At 34.2% G+C, this 15565-nt stretch overlaps 1 protein-coding gene across 2 annotated transcripts in view; it reads right to left on the reverse strand.

Annotated features, from left to right (window-relative positions):
• The window catches only part of LOC138691223 (neurotrimin-like), a 1545609-nt gene that overhangs the window by 505068 nt on the left and 1024976 nt on the right, over nt 1-15565 (reverse strand). The gene's annotated exons all lie outside the window — the stretch shown is intronic.

Below are 15565 nucleotides of genomic sequence, written 5' to 3' on the forward strand. Positions count from 1 at the left end.
TTACTTTCCTATATCTCGTAACATAAAAATAAAACGTAAATAAATAATAGGCAATATAAATAATTTCTTATGACCAAATGGTTCGATTTAAATATCTGAGGAGAATTTCAAAATCCGCTCTATAAATTTCACATGTAACAAGTGAATATACTTTTACCTATGACTGGTGTCTAAACTGATATTTATTTCACAGTCCTTAGCAACCTAAAGAGTGGATTTAAAATTTTTAACTCACAGCACTGAATTAAAATTTTTAAATCACTCTCTCCGTGACAACCACACACTAGCAATAATAAAATCCATAACTGCTATCTAAACTGGTCATAATTTCACCGTTCTTAGCAGCCTAAACAATGGTTTTATTCACAGCAGTGAATTAAAATTTTATAAATCACTCTTTCTTAAGAGTTTATCTTTATTACAATTACCGTACAAAATGTATAAAAAGTTAATATTGAAAAAAAAAAACACATAGGCCAACTACATTAATCCTTGTTCCTCTCCTCACATTTCAACAATTTTATATTATACTAGCCGTACCCGTGCGCTCCGCTGCAGCCGTTAGAAATAAATATAAAATAATTACATAATTAAAATAAGATATTTGATCCAGGGAACATTCGTGTTTGATAGAAGGATAGATCGTTTAATATGTTACTTAATTTAAATTGTATTTAAATAATTAAAATGAGATCATTTTGATCCAGAGACCACTCATTTGGTGCAATGACAATTCCTTTAACATGTTTCTTTTATTGTTATTACATGCAACCATAGTTTAATGAAGATTGACATATCTTTTAGTTTTAATGTGTATACTTTATATTACTTGCTATATGTTTCCATTGAATTATGGATTAATAAGTTAATTTTAACCCTTGTTTTCTACGTCTTCAGTAAATGACACTTGGCCCACTATGGTTCTGAACCCTTCAAATAACTTAAATAGTGATACGTGATATGTAAATTCTTTTGTTTCGAAAATGTAAGAATTCACGATCTCCTATGTACTATTGCCATGAATGTGTTTTTTCTTTCGACTCAAAAATTTTATATTTTGCACATAGGAGTTACTGCGAGAACAACAACGCTAAAATCTGAGGCGGCGGTGAAAATGTACTGTATTGTATTGTTATTTTAAAAGTCTTGTATATCCTTAAATATCAGTCCTATCCAAATTTTTCATAGAATAAAAATATACAGAATAGCCATCAAGTTTTCTGTGCATAAGAAGCTATTTTAATCTTACCAGTCTTCTATTCACTCAGAAGTTACTGTAATAACATTATAACATTATGTCCATCTAGAGAAACTACACTTTCCAATGGTGAAATAATAATTAATTATACAAATCGGTTAATTTAGCTTCCGATATTACTTCATACAAACACAGAAACATTCTCTGTAGGCTACCGTATGTTTCATAGCTTTCGATTGTTGTTGTCCAAGGCCCCTTATAGACGAAGTCATTTGTCTTTTATTTCATTACACCGCCTTAGATGGCAGTTATTTTAATTTTAAAACTCATTTATCTCATTAAATATCAGTCCTATCAAACTTTTTAAAAGAATAAAACATATCGGAAATCATTTTTAAAGAAACGTTTGTTACGTAACATTTTTCACAAAAATTAATAATAAGCGAGATATTTCGATTTATTTAATTCAGGCCCCCTTATAACCCCCTTTTAAATAATGTATTTTGAATGCCATATAGCCTAAAATCTAAGTTACAACGAACTTAATTTCTATTCCAATTTTCATATAAATCCGTTCACCCATTATCGCGTGAAAAAGTAACAAACATCCAGACAGACAGACATACAAACAAAAATTTCAAAAAACCGATTTTCGGTTTCAGGATGGTTAATTATTTTTGGAAAATCGAAAATTACCAGAAAAATTTTGGCTACAGATTTATTATTAGTATAGATTATTTATCTACATGCACATGTGTTTAAAAATAAAAATATAAATAAATCCGTGGTGTGACAACCAATTAAGAGCCACGGTCTACTTCCCGGTTCCTGCCCTCACGTTCACATGCCTCAACAGAGGTGAACGATTATTTAACCACAACGGAGATAGGCCTATCTTGCGGTTAACAGTGAGCATTCCACAATGCAGATCCTAGGTAGGATTCCAACGCATCAAGGTGCTGGGTTGGCACTGCTCCCATACACTGACCGAAATTTCATGAGAAATCCCTCACGCCATGAGGACTCACACCAGCGTGCATTCCTTAATGCGAGTTCTAGACAGGATGCCTTAGACCACGACGCGGGACGTATGTATATTTACCATTGTTATATTACACTTTAGCATGCAATACTGATTTCAATCAAAGTTATATTACCGCTTAAAAACCGAATATCGGTTAATATTTACTTGATTTCCAAGCATCTCCGAAATTAAATAAGCCTAATTGTATGTAGGTAATACAGTACATCTATTTGTATTTCTTCGATTTTTTCACCTTTTTACATTTAGAAGCTATATTAAACTTTTAAATATGCAGTATACATATGAATGTAGCCTACAGACCAGGAATACAAAACTGTGCTACAATTGCGACAGACGTCACAAGCCGGAATACGTAACTCATTCCTTCCCTTCAACATTCACGTCAATGGTTATGGTAGGGGGAAAAATATTCAGTGTGCTTGCCAAACGCCATTGAAGACTCCGACCTTGTGGACGGGGGAACAAACTCTTTCCTCATACTTCCACCCCTCTCTTCCCAAATTCTGCATCTGCTATAGACTAATCCCTCTGTAAAAAGAACCTAATCCTAGTCTTTACGGAAATGGGAAAAAATATTATTCACGAAAAAGAGAATTATTATTCCTCCAATTATAAATCCTCGTGAAAAAGATATTTCAGATCTATTAAGTTACCTAAACGAATTTTTATCTTGTAAAATTAACAAATGAAAAATTTCGCTGTAATAAAATGGCACATTACTTTATCATCATAGGCTATATTATTTATACTAAATTACTAACAAAGCAGACATTTTTCGTAACATTATGTCAAATAAATTATGAGCAACCCCTCTCCAACAGACATATTATTTTTCAAATCCATAAGTTGTTCATCATCTTAACACAATTAACAAAATATAGACCTATTACAAATATGAAGATCTCTACCTTTGTAATATTTTATTCTGGAGTGAGAAAGAGCATTCCGAACCTGATAACGATTAAACTTTAAATTGAAGTCTGCTGTATAGTAAAGGGTTAACAAACACCATTTGGGCTATTTATCAAGTGATGCTCCATTGTTACTTATTTAAGGAGAAAAATAGGTAAAAACACTAGTAATTTATACAGGGACATTATTTTATTTTTACTTCAATTTTTATTGTACTTCAGTTTTTTAATGTACTTCACTCCCACCCCTTCTACTAATAAAATTCAACCGTCCTCCACACAGATCCAAGACCGCATATACAGTCATAGTAGCCATACGGTGATAGTAAACAGTACGTTCCAAAAATATGTTCGCGTTTTCAAGTGACGAAAGGGCTTTCAATATTGAATCATTTTCTCACAGGTGGGTCTACTGTCGCTCAATTGCCTACGTCGTATCCCGGTTTTCCCCACCTACTTCTATTCGCCTCTCTGTAAAGGCTAGTGGCTGGGTTGTCTTAGTTCTTTTCTGAGAACATTAATTGTTGTTAGGAATTGGACGACTATGTAATATTATACCCATACAACTACTTAAAATGAGTTAAATAAAAGGGCCTCATTAAGTAATTAACTGTCACGTGATTCCCTCCCCCCTTTCTACGACCCTGCGACATAAACACTTGGACGGGCAGTAGATAGTATGTCTGAGTAATTTTATCTTTTCGGATCGGGCAGAAGTGAAGATTGAATTTCCAATATGTAATGTACTCTTTTATAGAGTAGGTACTGAATTATTTCAACATGAGTTACTGGTACGAAGGACGTAACTGCTAATTGGAATGAGGTATAATAGTCTATAGTGCGACAATACGCACAAAATAACTGAAGCCTGTATCGAAATGAACTGCCACCATTTTCAAAAATGTGTTTAAATATCCACATTATGATTATTTTTCAATTTAACTCCATTCTTTAAATTGTACGCTAATGTGCTGTAGAAAGTATAATATACACTGCATAATGAATACGTCAGAACGGATAACTCAGTTCGTGAGTGAAAACACTCATTGTTAATGCTGTACTGTATTTTGATTAAATAAAAACCTAATGAAAATTATCAAACTCAAATCGTGATATTTCCTAGTTTAAGTAAATGGATGAACTACTTTTCTTCCCTCCTATACCTAGTAAAGTGATTTGTTTGTTTATTACGCCAGTATCATCGAACTCCAGTCGTGGAAGGGGGTAGCAAATGGTGGTTTCGGTTGTCAACAAGGTATAGCGAGGTTAATATTAGAAATGTTAGTAAAAATAAAATGATATCCCTGTATAATCTACCTGTTCTGTATGATTTCCGTCTACAAGGTTTAGGTGAAGTGACATTTTACGACTTTGTCTAATCAGAGTGGCTTTTCCCCGAAATTTTACAGTTTAGGAACAACTTTAATGTTCTCCTGTATGAGTAAACAAATGTTAGATTTATTATGGAATTTCATATTGTTTGGAAATATATAGCAGTTCACGAACATTCCGACCTTTCTTGTGATACCAGTGTAATAAAATGAGGCAAGAATACCGCATATGGAGGGAACATCATTCCATACATTCTATTTTCTTTTATCAGCCCGATTCAGACGCCAATTCCCGCACCCTTATGTTATTCAATGTGTAGTAACCACATTTGCAATTTCTTTCGTAATAGGATCAGAATATATTTTCACTAAACGATATAAATTCCTTCAAAATAGAAGAATAAATAAACAAGTTTATGAATCTTATAAAAATTCGTTAACGATTACATTGCGGAACATTGAATTTTAAACAGCAACCAAGGAGAGGTTCGATCTCCGTGCAAGGAGAACAACATTATAAGGAAGACTAGATCTTCTTGTATAAGTTGCAGACGCAGTCTCTAAGACCCAGTAAGGAGATTGGGAAACTGCGAAGTACATCCGAATTTTCATAGTTATAGACTGGAAGACAATGAGAGAGATACTACATATAGTACGTACAGCAAGGAACTTTATTTGAATATTCTACAAGAGTTTTTCAGGGAGATTGAATAACGTAGTGTTCTATTGTCAGCAAGTATTCCGACAATAAAATAGAAATTCTGCCATAAGTCTAAGAAGCTTCTCTGGTATGTGCTACGTACTAACAAAAATGGTTATTTGTGAAGCTAAAAAGATATACAGTAGTAATATAACAACTTCAATCGTATAATTAAAGAAAAAAATACAGATTTACAACTTCATTTAAAACAAATTCATAAAGTTAACTCAGAAATAGTACTACCAAGTTCTCTTTACCTACAGAAGCTCCTGTAGAATTCTTTCTTGGTATTTTTTCATGTATTCTCTTTTTTTTTTCAGATGTTATCCAAATCAGGTCATATGTTTGTCATCAATGAAGAGGCATCGTTTACGGAAGAAAGGTAAATTATCAACCAAGATATGACGATATGGAGCACATGTTAGTCGGTTAGACAATAATAAAAAAAAACGATTATCTGTATCGTTGAGTTTATTGGAATTATCAGTGCGGTTTTCGGCGTAATAGATCCACTATTGATCAGATTTTTTGGATTCGACAGATATGGAGAAAAAATGGGAGTATAAGAGAACAGTAGGCTACATCAATTATTCGTAGATTTCAAAAAGGCATATGACTCGGTTAAGATAGAACTTTTATATAATATTCTTATTGTATTTGATATTCCCAAGAAATTAGTGTTCACGCCTGTGGAGTAACGGTTAGCACGTCTAGCCGCGAAACCAGGTGGCCCGGGTTCGATTCCCGGTCGGGGAAAGTTACCTGGTTGAGGTTTTTCTGGGGTTTTACCTCGACCCAGTATGAGCAAATGCTGGATAACTTTCGGTGTTGGACCCCGGATTCATTTCACCGGCATTATCACCTTCATCTCATTTAGACACTAAATAACCTAAGCTGTTGATAAAGCGTCGTAAAATAACCTACTAAAAAAACTTGTTCGATTAATTGAAATGGGTCTCAGTGAAACTTACAGCAGAGACCGTATAGGCCAATATCTGATGCTTTTCCAATTCACTGCGGGCTAAAGCAGGGAGATGCACTAAGTTATCACCTTTACTTTGTAACTTAGCTCTAGAATATGCCATTAGGAGTTCAGGATAACAGAGAGGGCTTGGAATTGAACGGGTTACATAAGCTTCTTGTCTATGCGGATGACATGAATATGTTAGGAGAAAATCCACAAGCGATTAGGAAAACACGGAAATGTTACTTGAAGCAAGTAAAACGACAGGTTTAGACAAAATATATGATTATGTCTCGTGACCAGAATATTGCACGAAATGGAAACATAAAAATTGGAGATTTATCCTCCGAAGAGGTGGAAAAATTATAATATCTTGGAGCAACAGTAACAAATATAAATGACACTCGGGAGGAAATTAAACACAGAATAAATATGGGAAATTCGTGTTATTATTCGGTTGAGAAATTTTTATCATCCAGCCTGCTGTCGAAAAATCTGAAAGTTAGAATTTATAAATCAGTTATATTACCGGTTGTTCTGTATGGTTGTGAAACTTGGACTCTCACTTTGAAATATGAACAGAGATTAAGGGTGTTTGAGAATAAGGTGCTTGGGAAAACATCTGGGGCTAAGAGGGATGAAGTTACAGGAGAATGGAGAAAGTTACACAACGCAGAATTGCACGCATTGTATTCTTCACCTGACATAATGAGGAACATTAAATCCAGACGTTTGAGATGGGCAGGACATGTAGCACGTATGGGCTAATCTAGAAATGCATATAGAGTGTTTGTTGGGAGACTGGAGGAAAAAAGACCTACCGAGACGTAGATGGGAGGATAATATTGAAGTGAATATGAGGCAGGTGGGATATGATGATAGAGAATGAATTAATCTTGCACAGGATAGAGACCGATGGCGGGCTTATATGAGGGCGGCAATGAACCTGCGAGTTCCTTAAAAGCCATTTGTAAGTAAGTATCATTGAGTACATTCTGAACGTACAGTAAATTTAATATACAATTTTTACTATTTTGGTAACACTGTCGTCAAAGTTTATAACCATTTTCTCAACATTCACTCACCATATGTACCTTTATTGATTCTGTTTCACCTTTTAATTAACCAATTTGATTAAAAATTCAGCCTAAGTAGTGAAGGAACTCGCTCTCCGATCTCCAATTACAAGACCATTCAGTTCTTAAGATACTAACAGGCATTTTAATTGTTTATTGGTGGAGACTCTCGTGAATCATTCCTTTCACCTGCACAATAATAGGCTATGATGAGGATTGCAGATGGATGGTGGGGGCATGCCAACACAAACTCAACTTCTTCATGAGGACCTATTCTGCTAACACGAAACATTTATGTGGGTGAGAACTGGCCAATGAATTTTGCATAGAAGTATGTATTGCAAACACGATTCTTTAACTCTCTGTAGCCTACAACTGGACCACCATCTTTATTTTCGTTAAGAAGAAAGCAAGTGTAACGATATTTTACCCACGTAGTTCTTAAAATCAATTGCTCTCGACCAGGCTTGAACCCTAGCTGAAGCTGATGATTAGGATAATTTCCATCGGAAGATAAATGAAGCTTTGAAGTCGGAATTGTAACTAAGACTATTAGATACAAAATTTGTCTTAACCAAAAAAAATAGTTAGGCACGGTATCGCATACTTAATGCTGTACACTACCGCATGCAATTTGTTTCTACATCAAAACTTGCCTATTTAGCCTATAGTTTATGAGGTCTCGAAAATCATTATAAAATTTTATGCAAAACTTGCGATGAACCTTCCATAAAGTTTAGAGCAAATCCGTTCTTATATCTGGGTTTATACATCTTTGATGGAAAGTCTCAAGCAAAACTTGTCTTGTAATGAAATGAATTTTTTTTTTTTTTTTTTACTTTTTCATTATTTCATCTGTTCTATTCCAATAAACAGTTGAAATGTTCTCTGTAATGAAATTGTACGACAATGCTTCACTCTGTAGCTTCAATTATTGTCTAATAGTAATATAATAATAATAATAATAATAATAATAATAATAATAATAAAAATTATTATAATTTTCAAATATACATACAATTCGTTCACTTTCGTCAAAATGCGTCTTATCCATATAATTATATAGCGTAAGTAGTCTTATCCAAAAATAAAATTCAGTTTATGACCATATTTTTGGATTTGAATTTTGCACAAAATAATGGTTTAATACTATCATACAATGAAATCTAACATATTTTTCCTGTTTCAGTGATCAATAGTATGTTTAGGTTTGAGGAATTCTTTTGCGAATTGTGAAAAATCAATTAATATGGACAAGGAGAGTTTTTCACCTAATAGCCTCAAGGCCCATTCACAATGAAAATTAAACATAACCGTAACATAAACACAGACGTTTGCGCCCAGGCTACCAAATGGGATCATTCACAATGATTCACACAAGCATTAACATAAACATTACCGTAAGACGTTAACATGAAAGTTTGCAAACTCCAAACTTTCATGCTTATGCTTACGTGATTTGCAAACAGAACACAATCGTGGAGCGCTGAAGTATACGATAGAATAAGAGGAAATGGTGTCGTTGTTATGTTTCCATGGTTACCAAGTATGTTTGCTGTTATGTTTATGTTCCCATCGTGAATGATGGTATGACTTCTTGATTTTACTGTAACGTTAAGTTAACGCTTACGTTATGTTTAATTTTCATTGTGAATGAGCCTTCAGATGTCAAATGTGTACGTAAAATAACCTCGATCTTGAATGGGATAGGTCGAGGAGAAATTTAGGGAACATTGTTGCAAAAAGGAAATCATTTTGGGACAGTAGAATGATCTCGTATGAACAGCCTACTTTCGTATGTGATGGTCCCGTTTCACACTAACATCCTGAGATAAGAAGTTGTTCTGAGGTAGATATTCAGTTTCGATTCTAATGAATCCTCCTTTTGAACTGCAAAATCTATTTCGAGACAATAAGATTATGACCGTAACTCTTATTTGTATTTAATGTTCCGTTTTAACCATAGAACGATGGCAATGAGGAAATAATATAGACTGACAATTTAATAGTAAAAATATTCTAAGAAACACAGTCCCATAGCCACCTTTTCCTCCATAGATGTAACAAGGCAAGGTATGTTAACCCAGATATGCCTGAAATATTTTTTTTTGCAATGTTTGTATATTTTTCAAATCTCATTTAATGCAGTATATAACTGAAGTATTTGTATGGTGTCGAAACATTCTACTCGTAACTGGTTGAGCTAGAAACAGGTGTCCTTTTAAAAGGACAGTAGGCATATGTGCATACATTTTGAGGAATAATTGTATACTATGCTTACATGAAAAGAAACAATGTAAGTGTTGTAATTTACAATTATTATTATTATTATTATTATTATTATTATTATTATTATTATTATTATTATTATTATTATTATTAAATTATTACGTTGTTATTTTATTATAGTTTCTTTATTATTACTACTAATATTATTCTGAAGGATGATGCACTGTGGCTAAATTCGTTTTAACTCTGGAATGCTTTCGTCATTGAATAGTGCAGTATTGCTATTGATACGTAAAAATAAGTAATAGGCGAAAAGAGTTTTAAGTTTCGAGGAGGAGGTTATATTGGGAGAGAAGTGACGGTACATATAATGAAGCAATTGCTGTGGCAATGTCGAAAGACAGGTTTCTGTTCATTTTCTAAAATCTACATTGTTATGGCAATGACAATTTAGATAGAAAATAAGACCTCTTCCAAAAATATTAAATGAAAAACAATAGAAACTTATGTCCGTTCAATACCTCCCTCCAGAACGTCACCAGTCCTCTACTTGTAAACAGATCTTGCTATGCAAATCTGGCTTTCAGGTATATCTCCCTGTGAAGCAGACTTGAATAATTTCAAAGGAAAAATTGTTCCCGAGCCGGGTATCGATCCCGGGACCTTTGGCTTAGCGCACCAACTCTCTGCCGACTAGCTACCCAGAAACTACACCCGACACTGTCTCAACTTTTGCTTTCATATCCACACACTTCAGTGGGCTGACAAGAAGCCAGAAACTCAATTTTGAGTGCACACGAACTCTGTGTGGTATTTGTAGGCTGCATTATAGTGATATGTCTGCATTTAAGATGAAATTTCGCCCGTAGCATAATTTTCAAACGTAGATAGCATTTCATGCAGAGAAAATCCACTAAAATTGAAAAAGCGAAATAATGTCAAAATATATGGGGATATGCCTACTGTCCTTTTAAAAGGAGACATAAGTTTTCGTCATTGTCATGTCAGAATGAATAGATATTTTGAACGCATTGTGGTTTCACGTTATATATATATGTTTATTAGGAGTCATTTGACTTACAAAAATTTGTAAAATAATTCCGAACTGTGAAAATATTTAACATTCTTATCTGATTTGCGTCTCGGATGCCATAGCTGAAATAAACGAACAATTCTCACGTCCACATCTCAAACTCAACGATGACCAGAACTCTAATTACCAGTCTTACCACACCTAGCAAGCCTCTAATTAAGACCAGTAATAGTGACACCTGCGAAAAAGCAAATGCGTTGGCTGTAGAGAGGCTAATTTGAAACATTGACAACTGTCCTTTTAATAGGACAGTAGGCCTAGGCATATCTGGGTTAGTTCAGACCTCGATCTCTATACTGAGTGAGAAATTAGTTCGGCTGAGTGGGATAGAGTGTATCTTAGCTCTCGTGTAGTGGTTATAGAAGTCTATCTAGAAGTCCCTTTCTTCTGTGTTGTTCTTACACTACTGTGCTAGGAGTGCGTTATCAGCCGCATGGAATTCCACTTCATTTCGTCAAATATCTTTTGATGTACACGGTGTTAGACTGTGGGAAAGTTTACAACTGGGTCAGCCAATGAACGGAACTCGTCATGCGATATTGAGGTGGTCCTGACGGTTCGATTATCTGTGCGCTGGCGGATTCATTGCAGGGTTGTCTATGTCAGAGCCACAGCCAGCTCGCTGTCACGGAGGTGGCGGTGCTACTTCTATTACCCTGGTAATTGATTCGTCTTCTGAAGCTGCTGTAACCGTCCTCCCCGGCCCGGCCAATCTCCTTCCTCAGACCTCCTCCCCTTTTCCTTTTTGTTCTTGTGTAAGTGAAAGGAGACGCGCTCTTGTTTCGATCTCTATGTTCGATACTAGATCTCTGGATTTTCTCCTCCTTACATTACTGGGACAACTCGTAAGTATTGATTGCATTTTTTTAAGTCGAGTGATGTATGGCACTGGAGAAGACAGACAATCCTGTCCACTTTTACTAGTTTTGTATATTACGTAAAAATTTAACTCAATTTGTATTCCCGCTTTAAGAGTAGATTCGCAATTAAAAGCAAAAGTAATATCTGTTGCATATAATGCCCAATTTCCGTTGTTTCGGAATCGTATCCGATTTTGTATTCCATTAATTATTTTGGCAAGACAAGCTGGTACAATACAGGGTTGTCTCCGATCTCTGATAACGAATTTTAATGACGTCATGTGCGTCAGGAATCACACCGACAGCTGAATTGCGGCGAGAGGTGACAGACCAGTAGTGAGTGCACGGTGTATCACAGTAGCAATGTCCAAGAAAATCGAGCCTTTTTGGGAGGGGTACATAACAACTCTTTCCGATGTCAAGTACAGTTACGTGAAAATCATAGGAGCCTGCAAAAAAAAGTGGTTTCGTTATTTCCAAGAAAGACATCTTGTGTGTAGGCCTACCTAATAAGACTGGCAAAGCTCGGATGGGATTAATTCCAGAGTGGAAAAAGCAAGCAAATCCACCCCCCGTCACAAGTCGCCGCACCCCACGAGATGATACAAATTAATTCCACTCGAGATTTACAAATCTTATTAAGTACACAGAAGATGCCTTTCTTGGAAATAACGAAACCTCGTTTATTGCAGGCTTGTTTCATTTTCACTTAACTGTACTTGGCATCGGAAAGGATTGTTGTGTACCCCTCCCAAAAAGGCTCGACTTTCTTGGGAATTTTTGCTATGAGTCGCCGTGCACTCTGACTATGAGATCACTCACAGACTACTTGTCTGTCACCTCGCGCCACAGTTCAGCTGTCGTGTGACTCCTGAAGCACATGATGTCATTCAAATTCGTTATCAGAGATCGGAAACAACCCTGCATCATACGATAGCTTATAAACGGCACCTGAAATCTTATTCTTTGATGATTTTACGCAAATGCTAACTTCTATCATGCTCTATCATTCTCTTCTCTTTCTCTTAGAAAAATAAAAAACATACCAGTATAAACGTAAAGTACCGGAATTTTGTTAATTGATAAGCATATCAATAACGACGTTTACAGGCTTCCATTGGCAACTGGTAATTTTGAGCAATAACTGTGAAAGTAATCCAGGAGACAAAATTGCTTCTAACTCGGAAACAATATGAAATCGAACATATTTCATGCTTTCATTTTACTCTTTTTATTTGCTAAATCTGACTTATTAAGAGCATAAATAATAAAATTATAACAACAATAACAATGCTAAATGATATTTTGTGGGATATATACATCAAGAAAAGTTGGAACCAACATAATTTTAAATATTATTTTCTTCCTTTAAAAGAAATCTATGTTAACCCACTGATTGTATATAGTACGTATATTATGATACAAGGTTGGGAAGTGCCTCGACAACCCGACCAAGACACTTGATCCTTTTGCGAAAACCGTGTGTTGACCGAAATAGAGCTAGACTTAAAAAAGTTTTGATGATGTTTTCGTTCTACTTCTCTGTCATAGTTATACATCTCCAAACAATTCAATTTGAAATGGCATTCAAACTGGAGGCGCTTGTTATTTCCACAAAGCTATCCTCAGTTCGAGTACGGAATTATAAAAATATTGGTAAGTGTATGTCAGATAATATGTAAACTTCGTTTTTGACACCCACTACTGACAGATGGTTAAAAAAGATGATTTTCAGAAGATATAATCGTAGATATAATCATCTGACAAGAAAATGAAGGGGAACACTGGAGCGAAAGTCCCTAGGGCTCTCAAAATAGGAAATTACACGTCAGAACCACATGCAAACGATTCTATGAATATCGAGCTATTTCCTCTTCATAGGTTCATGCCAAATCAGTGGATAAATAGACATAAAGTCACATGCAGTTCAACACAGTGTCAAGATCTTCTTGCTGTATAACTTTCTTAACACTATATTATATCCCTGAAGTTGTTCTGTTAACTGCTGAATTGTAATGAAAATTGTAAACAAATTACAAATGCATTCTGCTTCATTGTCCAGTTGTAGAAAATAGAAGATTTCTTATGTTCGGAAATTCACACTTTTGTGATGTAATGTATGACAAACCACTATTCAATGTTTTCAGGAACAAAGGGTTTGTAATTTTATATGTTATATATTTTAAGAACTTGTAATTAATTCAACTATAGTAGACATAAGTGTTAATTTTAAGCAGCATTGATAATCCAAGTGAAATGTATTCTTGTTAATTAACAATTGAAACTACAGGTATCAGTCTATAACTACTGTATAACCCTAATGTACTTTCGCGTAAAATAGGGCTTAAGAAATTGTATATTCAAATAAATAAATATAAGACCTGCAGACGCACAAAAAATTTGCTTTCATGTTTTGATATAATTTTCACAGCATTATAATGGACCATTTATGAATATTTTAAAGCCTGAGATAACTTTCAGAAACATAGTTCTTTACTCACATCTTCATACTATATGAATACATATTTTAAGTTGAAATATATGATTTTAAATGCACGCATCTTAAAAACAAATTGTGCAAGGAGTTTGATTCTTAATAACATAACTTTGAAAATAGACTATTATAATAGACTAGTGTTTTTGTGGTCAGTTATGTTAATTGTTTTAATTTCATTATTAAAAATTACTCCAATTAAAATTAATAATTTGCTTAAAACATTCGAAATTCTTACATCAGTACCATACTAATTACAATCTTTTCTTAACGTATTTCAGTTCTGAAAGTCTTACAAAATTTCAACTCTCTAACATGATTTTTATTTCAGCTATGTGCACTGTACACATTTTCATTTATTATCTAATGGAGAATAAAGAAAACCTATAAAACTAACCGATTCATTGTAACGCTGTAAAAATTTCATAAAAAATATTACTTTAACTTTTTGTACATCTTCAGTGTAAATATCACTACTCGCACAATAAATTTCTCCATGCGTTTACGTTTATGATGACACGAATTTATAATTGGAATTATTGAAATGTTTGTCTTGTTGTAATACAAAAATAAATTTTCGACGTATAATGGTAGGTCTTCTACTGTATGTTCAGAAAAATAGTCTGTAGTAATGTCACGAGAGGTCTGAGATTTATCTGGGAAATCTCAGACCTCGAGTGACATTTATTAGGACTATTTCATGAATAAAATAAAACTATCAATAATATATCCCTAAAATTCGATCACAAAATGTTAATAATTGTATATTAACGAATACTTGACGTATTCAGACATTGTGAAGTTGAAATACTCGTAGATGAATATCAATTACTGCAATAAAGAAATTTGATGTTATTATTCAGTAATGCCAACTGCGGAAAGCTAAATACAGGTTTAACAATCTTAATTACATGTACTGCACTTTTCTCTTATTATTATAACATAAATACAGTTTCATTATCTGCTGATATCAAAATTTAATTTAACAGTAACAGTGGGGACAGCTATATACCAATGCTTATGTATTCACAGCGAGACATGTTGGCTACATAGTTAAGCTATCTCTGTATACATAGGCCTAATTAAAACACGAATTTTATTACGCCATACGGAAGGCAGTTTGATCAAAGATATTATTACTATGCAAGATTTTTGGGTTTGATATGCGATGATGTTACATAAATTTGAACATCTGACTTTCTATTAATTGTTTAATTTCATTCACAAAATACAAATTTTATAGGCTACAATTGTAGGTTAATGTCAGCTGTGCCTTATTTCGACCGTTACAATCAGTGCTACACGAAAGAATTTTTTATAGCTAGACAAACGCATTCTCGCTGTAGTGTGTAACGGAACTAAAGCTGCATCCACACAGTTCAATATTCCAAACGCGTATGCGTGCAATCTGGGAAGAATATTGAAAAAATCAAGTTTAAATGGTACGTTAAATTAAGATGCATGAAGATTTTTGTGTCTATATGGTGCGCAGTTTTGATCGTCGTCTTCACTGAGTAAATATATTAATTAATATTAAATATCAATCTTGCATTCATTGCTTTAAAGTTAAAAGAAAAGTTTAACCGTGCAGTTGCATCATGATGTATTCATGATCATCTATTTACGAGGAAGCAGTTGGCGACAATGTCTAAACAAAATAACGA

This window comes from Periplaneta americana, chromosome 16 (genome assembly GCF_040183065.1).
Source record: "Periplaneta americana isolate PAMFEO1 chromosome 16, P.americana_PAMFEO1_priV1, whole genome shotgun sequence".
Lineage (NCBI taxonomy): Eukaryota > Metazoa > Arthropoda > Insecta > Blattodea > Blattidae > Periplaneta > Periplaneta americana.